This window comes from Dendronephthya gigantea, unplaced genomic scaffold (genome assembly GCF_004324835.1).
Source record: "Dendronephthya gigantea isolate DGI-Jeju-01 unplaced genomic scaffold, DenGig_1.0 001065F, whole genome shotgun sequence".
In the NCBI taxonomy this organism is placed as follows: domain Eukaryota; kingdom Metazoa; phylum Cnidaria; class Anthozoa; order Malacalcyonacea; family Nephtheidae; genus Dendronephthya; species Dendronephthya gigantea.
Genome location: NW_021164075.1, coordinates 1,529 through 10,492, shown reverse-complemented (window position 1 = coordinate 10,492; position 8,964 = coordinate 1,529). Strand labels below are relative to the sequence as shown.

Sequence of the window (8,964 nt, the reverse complement as noted above, 5' to 3'; positions counted from 1 at the left end):
ATAATACCACACGAAATTAAGACCCTTTAAAACCTCTAGAATATTCCTGCACCGTGTGAAGTGCCTAAAATCATCTGTTGATATTTATTTAGAACTTCACTTTAGGAAGCTGATGAAGAAACCGCGGCAAAAATACAAGATTTGGCGCTTGCCAAGGGCGCTCTACCAAAACGCTTACACATGGCCATGATTACGCAAAGCACTGATAGACGTTCGCTATTGAACAGGTGCAAATTAGTGTGATAAATTAACAAATTGTTGCAGTTGTATAGCCTCGATTCCATCCGGAGGACCTGAGTTGTATTTTAGCAACATTCTTAGATTCATCTTAAAACTTGTGATTTTATAATCCCTATATACTAGCCATCTGTAAATAGTTCAATTGAGACTAACAAGCATACTCCATAGTAATTTATAATCTTTATTGTTGGCATATAGGCAATTGAGTGACATCTAGTGGCTCTCTGGACAACTGGTCATCCAAGAGCAATGGCATTACTTTTGAGAATAATGTTCGTATTAAAGCAGTTATAGTTTTTAATGTCTAAAATATACAATAAAGTTTAAATGCAGGATTTCCTGTTCGTAAGTTTTGGTTCATAAACCATTATGTAATAAATTTGAATACGATTTTCACAGCCTGCTGGTTTGCTCTATTACCTTGAAAGCCCTGACGAGGTAGGAAATCTTTGAGAATTTTTGCAAGGGCCATTATTTACATAAACCCATTCCAGTGGTTCTGACTAACCAATCATAATAGTGACTAAGTGGTATCAACTGCTTTGGTAACTAAACTCCATCATTCATCCTTATACTGTGCCAACTGCCCCACTGACGAAATAATTACATAGTAATTCATTCAGAAGTGTAAAACCTTTTTGTAAAGAAGCAATTTTGTTGGAAAGTTTTTATCTTTTCTTCAGCCACCGGAGACTAAAGAAGATCATTTATCAATTCGTGACAATGTAAAGCTTGCAGAGTACGTTTTAAAGCAACAATCGTGTTCCAAAATTTCATGATGCATGCTTGTATGTACGTATAAGCCTGTTATTTCACGCGCTATACTTGTCTGTTACAGCTCAGGAAAAGCGAGAGGAACGTCAAGGAATCAACTTGAAGGATATCTCTCGCATTATAGGACAAAAATAGGATTCAAAGCCAGGAAAGATGTGAGAATTTAAATCCAGTTGTTTTATTACAAGTAAGTGTTCATATTAAGAAAATGGGAAATTTTCTAGTCGTTTGAAAGATGAAAAAGCAATGGTATTTAAACGGATCTTTTTTACAGATTCAGTCAAGATCTGACAGCGTACGACCTGATTTGGAATTACAAGGTGAGTCTCGATCAACTGAAAATAGGTTAGTGATAAGCCTTATACTGCTCTAGCTTTTTAACAGTTCTTCTTAAAGCGCCCCCCCTATCCCTCGATCGCAATCAAACTCAGTAACGTATCTCTCCTATCAGGCAACTATTATTTGAGAGTCTTGTTGGAACAAAACGACGGGGAGACGCCGATAACAAATGTGTGAGTCCACGACATTTATCTATCAGGATTTGAAAATATTCAAACTACTGTCTTTTCACAACAGTTGATATTTAAGAGGTTTTAAAGCGTCTTAATTTTGAGAAGTATTATACACACTTCAATTCAAGCCAGGAACAGTTGATGGAAAAATGAGTCAACTATAGATCCTCCGGCAGGAATCGCTTTTGCGATGCCGGTGAAATGCTCTTGTCACTGAGAACGTATAGTTGACTAATTTTTCCATCAACTGTTCCTGGCTTGAATTTGAAGTGTGTATAATACCATACGAAATTAAGACCCTTTAAAACCTCTAGAATATTCCTGCACCGTGTGAAGTGCCTAAAATCATCTGTTGATATTTATTTAGAACTTCACTTTAGGAATCTGATGAAGAAACCGCGGCAAAAATACAAGATTTGGCGTTTGCTAAGGGCGCTCTACCAAAACGCTTACGCATGGCCATGATTATGCAAAGCACTGATAGACGTTCGCTACTGAACAGGTGCGAATTAGTGTGATAAATTAACAAATTGTTGCAGATGTATAGCCTCGATTCCATCCGGAGGACCTTAGTTGTATTTTAGCAACATTCTTAGATTCATCTTAAAATTTGTGATTTTATAATCGTCTATATACTAGCCTTCTGTAAATAGTTTAATTGAGACTAACAAGCATACTCCATAAGTAATTTATAATCTTTATTGTTGGCATATAGGCAATTGAGTGGACATCTAGTGGCTCTCTGGACAACCGGTCATCCAAGAGCAATGGCATTACTTGTAAGAATAATGTTCGTATTAAAGCAGTTATAGTTTTTAATGTCTAAAATATACAATAAAGTTTATTTCGGGATTTCCTGTTCGTAAGTTTTGGTTCATAAACCATTATGTAATAAATTTGAATACGATTTTCACAGCCTGCTGGTTTGCTCTATTAACTTGAAAGCCCTGACGAGGTAGGAAATCCTTAAGAATTTTTTGCGAGGGCCATTATTTACATAAACCCATTCCAGTGGTTCTGACTAACCAATCATAATAGTGACTAAGTGGTATCAACTGCTTTGGTAACTAAACTCCATCATTCATCCTTATACTGTGCCAACTGCCCCACTGACGAAATAATTACATAGTAATTCATTCAGAAGTGTAAAACCTTTTTGTAAAGAAGCAATTTTGTTGGAAAGTTTTTATCTTTTCTTCAGCCACCGGAGACTAAAGAAGATCATTTATCAATTCGTGACAACGTAAAGCTTGCAGAGTACGTTTTAAAGCAACAATCGTGTTCCAAAATTTCATGATGCATGCTTGTATGTACGTATAAGCCTGTTATTTCACGCGCTATACTTGTCGTTACAGCTCAGGAAAAGCGAGAGGAACGTCAAGGAATCAACTTGAAGGATATCTCTCGCATTGGAGGACAAAATAGGATTCAAAGCCAGGAAAGATGTGAGAATTTAAATCCAGTTGTTTTATTAAAAGTAAGTGTTCATATTAAGAAAATGGGAAATGTTCTAGTTGTTTGAAAGATGAAAAAGCAATGGTATTTAAACGGATCTTTTTTACAGATTTAGTCAAGATCTGACAGCGTACAACCTGATTTGGAATTACAAGGTGAGTCTCGAAGTTAAAGTTAGTTTCCATTGAAAATATAGGAAATGAAAAGGTAATGGAGATTTTCCTTCGCTATGAGTATAACAAGACAATTCAATAGTCCGGACCTCTTTCTCTAAACTGTTGTCGTAAAAGAGTATGAAAAAATTTCTTTTGTTTTCAATGTGACAGACGCGAGAGGAACTTCTGGGGCTATCGAATCTGAGATGCGCAAATTTGCAATGGAAAAAGACCTGAGTGGAAACTACGTTGTTTTTTGAATCACCTTTAGTTTGAAGTCCTGCATGAATGTTTAGCTGATCAACTGAAAATAGGTTAGTGATAAGCCTTATACTGCTCTAGGTTTTAACAGTTCTTCTTAAAGCGCCCCCCCCCTATCCCTTGATCGCAATCAAACTCAGTAACGTATCTCTCCTATCAGGCGACTATTATTTGAGAGTCTTGTTGGAACAAAACGACAGGGAGACGCCGATAACAAATGTGTGAGTCCACGACATTTATCTATCAGGATTTGCAAATATTCAAACTACTGTCTTTTCACAACAGTTGATATTTAAGAGGTTTTAAAGCGTCTTAATTTTGAGAAGTATTATACACACTTCAATTCAAGACAGGAACAGTTGATGGAAAAATGAGTCAACTATAGATCCTCCGGCAGGAATCGCTTTTGCGATGCCGGTGCAATGCTCTTGTCACTGAGAACGTATAGTTGACTAATTTTTCCATCAACTGTTCCTGGCTTGAATTTGAAGTGTGTATAATACCATACGAAATTAAGACCCTTTAAAACCTCTAGAATATTCCTGCACCGTGTGAAGTGCCTAAAATCATCTGTTGATATTTATTTTGAACTTCACTTTAGGAAGCTGATGAAGAAACCGCGGCAAAAATACAAGATTTGGCGCTTGCCAAGGGCGCTCTACCAAAACGCTTACGCATGGCCATGATTACGCAAAGCACTGATAGACGTTCGCTACTGAACAGGTGCGAATTAGTGTGATAAATTAAAAAATTGTTGCAGATGTATAGCCTCGATTCCATCCGGAGGACCTGAGTTGTATTTTAGCAACATTCTTAGATTCATCTTAAAACTTGTGATTTTATAATCCTCTATATACTAGCCATCTGTAAATAGTTCAATTGAAACTAACAAGCATACTCCATAAGTAATTTATAATCTTTATTGTTGGCATATAGGCAATTGAGTGGACATCTAGTGGCTCTCTGGACAACTGGTCATCCAAGAGCAATGGCATTACTTGTGAGAATAATGTTCGTATTAAAGCAGTTATAGTTTTTAATGTCTAAAATATACAATAAAGTTTAAATGCGGGATTTCCTGTTCGTAAGTTTTGGTTCATAAACCATTATGTAATAAATTTGAATACGATTTTCACAGCCTGCTGGTTTGCTCTATTACCTTGAAAGCCCTGACGAGGTAGGAAATCTTTGAGAATTTTTTGCAAGGGCCATTATTTACATAAACCCATTCCAGTGGTTCTGACTAACCAATCATAATAGTGACTAAGTGGTATCAACTGCTTTGGTAACTAAACTCCATCATTCATCCTTATACTGTGCCAATTGCCCCACTGACGAAATAATTACATAGTAATTCATTCAGAAGTGTAAAACCTTTTTGTAAAGAAGCAATTTTGTTGGAAAGTTTTTATCTTTCCTTCAGCCACCGGAGACTAAAGAAGATCATTTATCAATTCGTGACAATGTAAAGCTTGCAGAGTACGTTTTAAAGCAACAATCGTGTTCCAAAATTTCATGATGCATGCTTGTATGTACGTATAAGCCTGTTATTTCACGCGCTATACTTGTCTGTTACAGCTCAGGAAAAGCGAGAGGAACGTCAAGGAATCAACTTGAAGGATATCTCTCGCATTGGAGGACAAAAATAGGATTCAAAGCCAGGAAAGATGTGAGAATTTAAATCCAGTTGTTTTATTACAAGTAAGTGTTCATATTAAGAAAATGGGAAATGTTCTAGTCGTTTGAAAGATGAAAAAGCAATGGTATTTAAACGGATCTTTTTTACAGATTCAGTCAAGATCTGACAGCGTACAACCTGATTTGGAATTACAAGGTGAGTCTCGAAGTTAAAGTTAGTTTCCATTGAAAATATAGGAAATGAAAAGGTAATGGAGATTTTTCTGTCGCTATGAGTATAACAAGACAATTCAATAGTCCTGACCTCTTTCTCTAAACTGTTGTCGTAAAAGAGTATGAAAAAATTTCTTTTCTTTTCAATGTGACAGACGCGAGAGGAACTTCTGGGGCTCTCGAATCTGAGATGCGCAAATTTGCAATGGAAAAAGACCTGAGTGGAAACTACGTTGTTTTTTGGAATCATCTTTAGTTTGAAGTCCTGCATGAATGTTTAGCTGATCAACTGAAAATAGGTTAGTGATAAGCCTTATACTGCTCTAGGTTTTTAACAGTTCTTCTTAAAGCGCCCCCCCCCCCTATCCCTTGATCGCAATCAAACTCAGTAACGTATCTCTCCTATCAGGCGACTATTATTTGAGAGTCTTGTTGGAACAAAACGACGGGGAGACGCCGATAACAAATGTGTGAGTCCACGACATTTATCTATCAGGATTTGCAAATATTAAAACTTCTGTCTTGCTTCCCGCGTCATAAAAACGATTCCAGATACCTAATATATAATATACCTCAGCGTCTTATTCTCTATATTGCTGCACAGTTCACACAATGTTATTAGTCCTGCAGTATGTAGTAGAGAAGTATAGAATCATGGATGAAACAATTCATGATTCGATCGAATTTTCTATTTTGTTTTCAGGCTCGAGTTGTTTAACGATCTGTACTACAGACTTGAAGGACGTTAAGTACCCTAGACATTTTATACATTCTTGTACATAAATTTTCCTGTCAAAGCATATGTAGAAATAAATATTTTCAAGTCGCATTTTGTATACTTCGTATGATTATATAGCTTATGCTATTTAGTCGCTCCAATGCTAGCGCCAAAAGTGCAAAAACTAAACCACACAAACTTCGGGTGTTAAATAAGACGATGTAAAAACTGATGTGTAAGTTAAAATAACAAAAAATAGACATCGCCTTAAAGGTTTGGTTTAAATCAGCATTTGTTTGTCAATAATTCGATTTTCTATCGATTTACTTATTAAATTTCAACATGACACTTGCCAAGCAAGTTACGTCATGCGCACATTGGGCAAAAAAACGTGTGACTCGATTTGGCTTCAGTTTCATATCTGTATTACAAAACAAACACGACAAAAAATGTTGGCTTACATGATTTCACTACATTTCGTTATCTATAGGTATTATTTACAAACATTTAAAAAATGTACTATTAAGTTAAGCATGCCGTCACACTAAAGAGTCAAAAGAAACATATGCATATAAATACCTATATAGGTGATTACAACAAATTTTAGCAAGTATACAAATAAGTTGTACCATACAGCAAAATTTATAGGTATGGATAACAATTTTCATAGCATGGATAAGTTACAAGCAAACATGTTGAAGCAATAATAATGTTACGATATATAAAATTACATTACTACCGTTTTTTTATGCAATCAAAATGTTCAACAGAGCTTATCTCTTTAAGTCATCCGGCTGCCAATAGTCCAGGTTATGAACAGTTTTTGACTTTTGATACCATGTCAGAGTCATCCATAAAGAACAATGGGCTGGCATAAAAACATATATTTAGCATGATATGAATACATGTATCTTTTACAGATAATACCACATAAAATATGGTATGTATTCATGGAAAAACTAGATTTAGGCTAATCATTATTATAATATAATGTCCTCTTTGATCTAAAACTTCCTAATTATCAGATTTGCTCAGTTACCATTGGTCTCTCATTTATTTATTGAATCCCCTCATGTCTTTCCCCATGCAATGTTGCAAAATTCTGTTCTAATCTAAAAGGACAAAAATAATGAATTAACAAGGCTAGCAATATAGCCACAGCAATGACAGCATTATTAGTGTCATCATCAAGACAATAATAACTCAAGGATAAAGGAAAATTATGCTGACTTTCTTCGCCTGGCACCAATAAAGTACTTATTGAGTGCCATTGTGCCAGAAATTTGAACACTTTTAATCTTAACAGCAAAGAAATGTCAATGTTTACCTGAATCCCTTTGTCTGAAATGTAAAAATTGCAAAATCGATCTCTTGGTAAATGAAAAACCGGATGGTTTTCCTGAAAAATCAACGCAACGGCTGGCAACCTAGTAAGATTTTGGAATCTTAATTCATCTCAGAAGCAGGACAATATGGCCAATAATGCCAAGGAAAATGCTTGTTTTTTGAAGCAGAGACATTGTGTGAGAATTACCGGTGTTTTTTTAGTTCTTTTTATGGCATCACCCTTGAATACTCCATCAAATCCACCTTCGCCAATCAAGCCATTCTCGATATAGTAATAAATCGCTCCTGAAAGTCAAAAGCAATTGCTTGTCAATATAACTGAACAACTAAAGAAATATGTGAAGTAAAATGGATTTTAGAATAAAAACGCAAACTCTAAAAATTTTTGTAGCGATAGAATCGACTTGCCTTTTGACTTGCAAACTTCAACAAAGTTTTCCCCATCGACAACTCTAGTGACGCCTGGCACAATTGAAGGTTGGGAAGGTTTGAGAAAATAAATGGGCTTACCAAAGGATTGTTTTGAAATTAAACTTTCATAAATCCTTGTCTTTCCCATCGCTGGTAGTGAAGTTTGTGTTTCATCGAGTTTCGGCCGACTTTGTAGTCTCAAAATCCACGAAGTATCTCTGGTTGGTCTTCGAACCAGAATCTGAACCCATCCTTTACCAACGCAACTGCACCCATTGCTTGAGTCACAAGATTTCTGTACTGAGCCTACGGTACCAGTGGCCTTTAAATCGCGGGTAAGAAGGTCAGTTGCTTTCGTATCGAATTTTGTGTTTGACACCTGGCTAGAATCATTTGCACGAGCTTTGCTATCAGTTGAACAAGCCTGGAAATGTCAAATACGTTACTAAGAGCTTTCACTAGAAGAATATTAAAACTTGGTCGCTCTTGCAAATATATTTTGTTGTTTAAGCATGAATACGCTGGGCAAACAGCGTATGCGAATTTAAACAATGATACTCAAAGCATTTTCCTTACCTGACTAATTGAGGCCTTGTTTTAGTTTCTCTTAAGCTCAACTTTTAAAACCTCAGGCTCCGTGCCCTTCTGCAGTGAATCATCTCCCACAAACACTTTTCCTGCCGAACAATATGCGCATGACATGTTCGAAGTTTCCCGGTTGTTGACTGTAACCGTGATCAACCCATTGCCAAGCAACCATCTTCTTGACGCTCCATTGTGCAGGAGTCGTTCAACAACTGCACTTCTATAACCAGAGAGGTGCTGAATTCACCTAACGCTCGCCTGCACTGTTTGTCTAGAATAACGCTAAACTCTGTATGAAAGGTATCTGTATGAAGCACAAATTACCGATCCTTTTATTACAAATTACAAGGCTAAAATCTGCGTTTGAAGGTAATATTAAGCACAAACTTCAAATATTAGTTGTAACCTCAGAATTACTGGTTAAAAATGGCCTCGGAATAACATTAGTTTTATTTGTGACCAATATTTCTTCCGTTTCTCGCAATCCGTGCACGTGATATCAACAGGTAAGTTAACGGACCAGGCAAAAGTCCCTGCTTTAATTCGGGCACACACACAACGATTTTACGGTAATTGGTCCATTTAGGTTTATACATATAGGCAGCCCTTGCCCAGACATGTTTTCCTTCTCGCGGCGCTTGCGCCTCGCGCGTGT

General features: G+C 36.4%; 3 long non-coding RNA genes across 3 annotated transcripts; 2 read left to right on the top strand and 1 right to left on the bottom strand.

Annotated features, from left to right (window-relative positions):
- Positions 1 to 936: 936 nt before the first annotated feature.
- On the top strand, positions 937 to 2,941 carry LOC114544932. Its single transcript, XR_003690681.1, has 2 exons — positions 937 to 979; positions 2,882 to 2,941. It is a non-coding gene; the product is annotated as an uncharacterized LOC114544932 (long non-coding RNA).
- Positions 1,991 to 2,462, top strand: LOC114544933. Its single transcript, XR_003690682.1, has 3 exons — positions 1,991 to 2,028; positions 2,242 to 2,305; positions 2,443 to 2,462. It is a non-coding gene; the product is annotated as an uncharacterized LOC114544933 (long non-coding RNA).
- Positions 2,942 to 7,018: 4,077 nt separating the features above from the next.
- LOC114544934 lies at positions 7,019 to 7,571 on the bottom strand. Its single transcript, XR_003690683.1, has 3 exons — positions 7,501 to 7,571; positions 7,294 to 7,393; positions 7,019 to 7,078 (listed from the first exon to the last, which is right to left on the bottom strand). It is a non-coding gene; the product is annotated as an uncharacterized LOC114544934 (long non-coding RNA).
- Between the last annotated feature and the right edge of the window lie 1,393 nt (positions 7,572 to 8,964).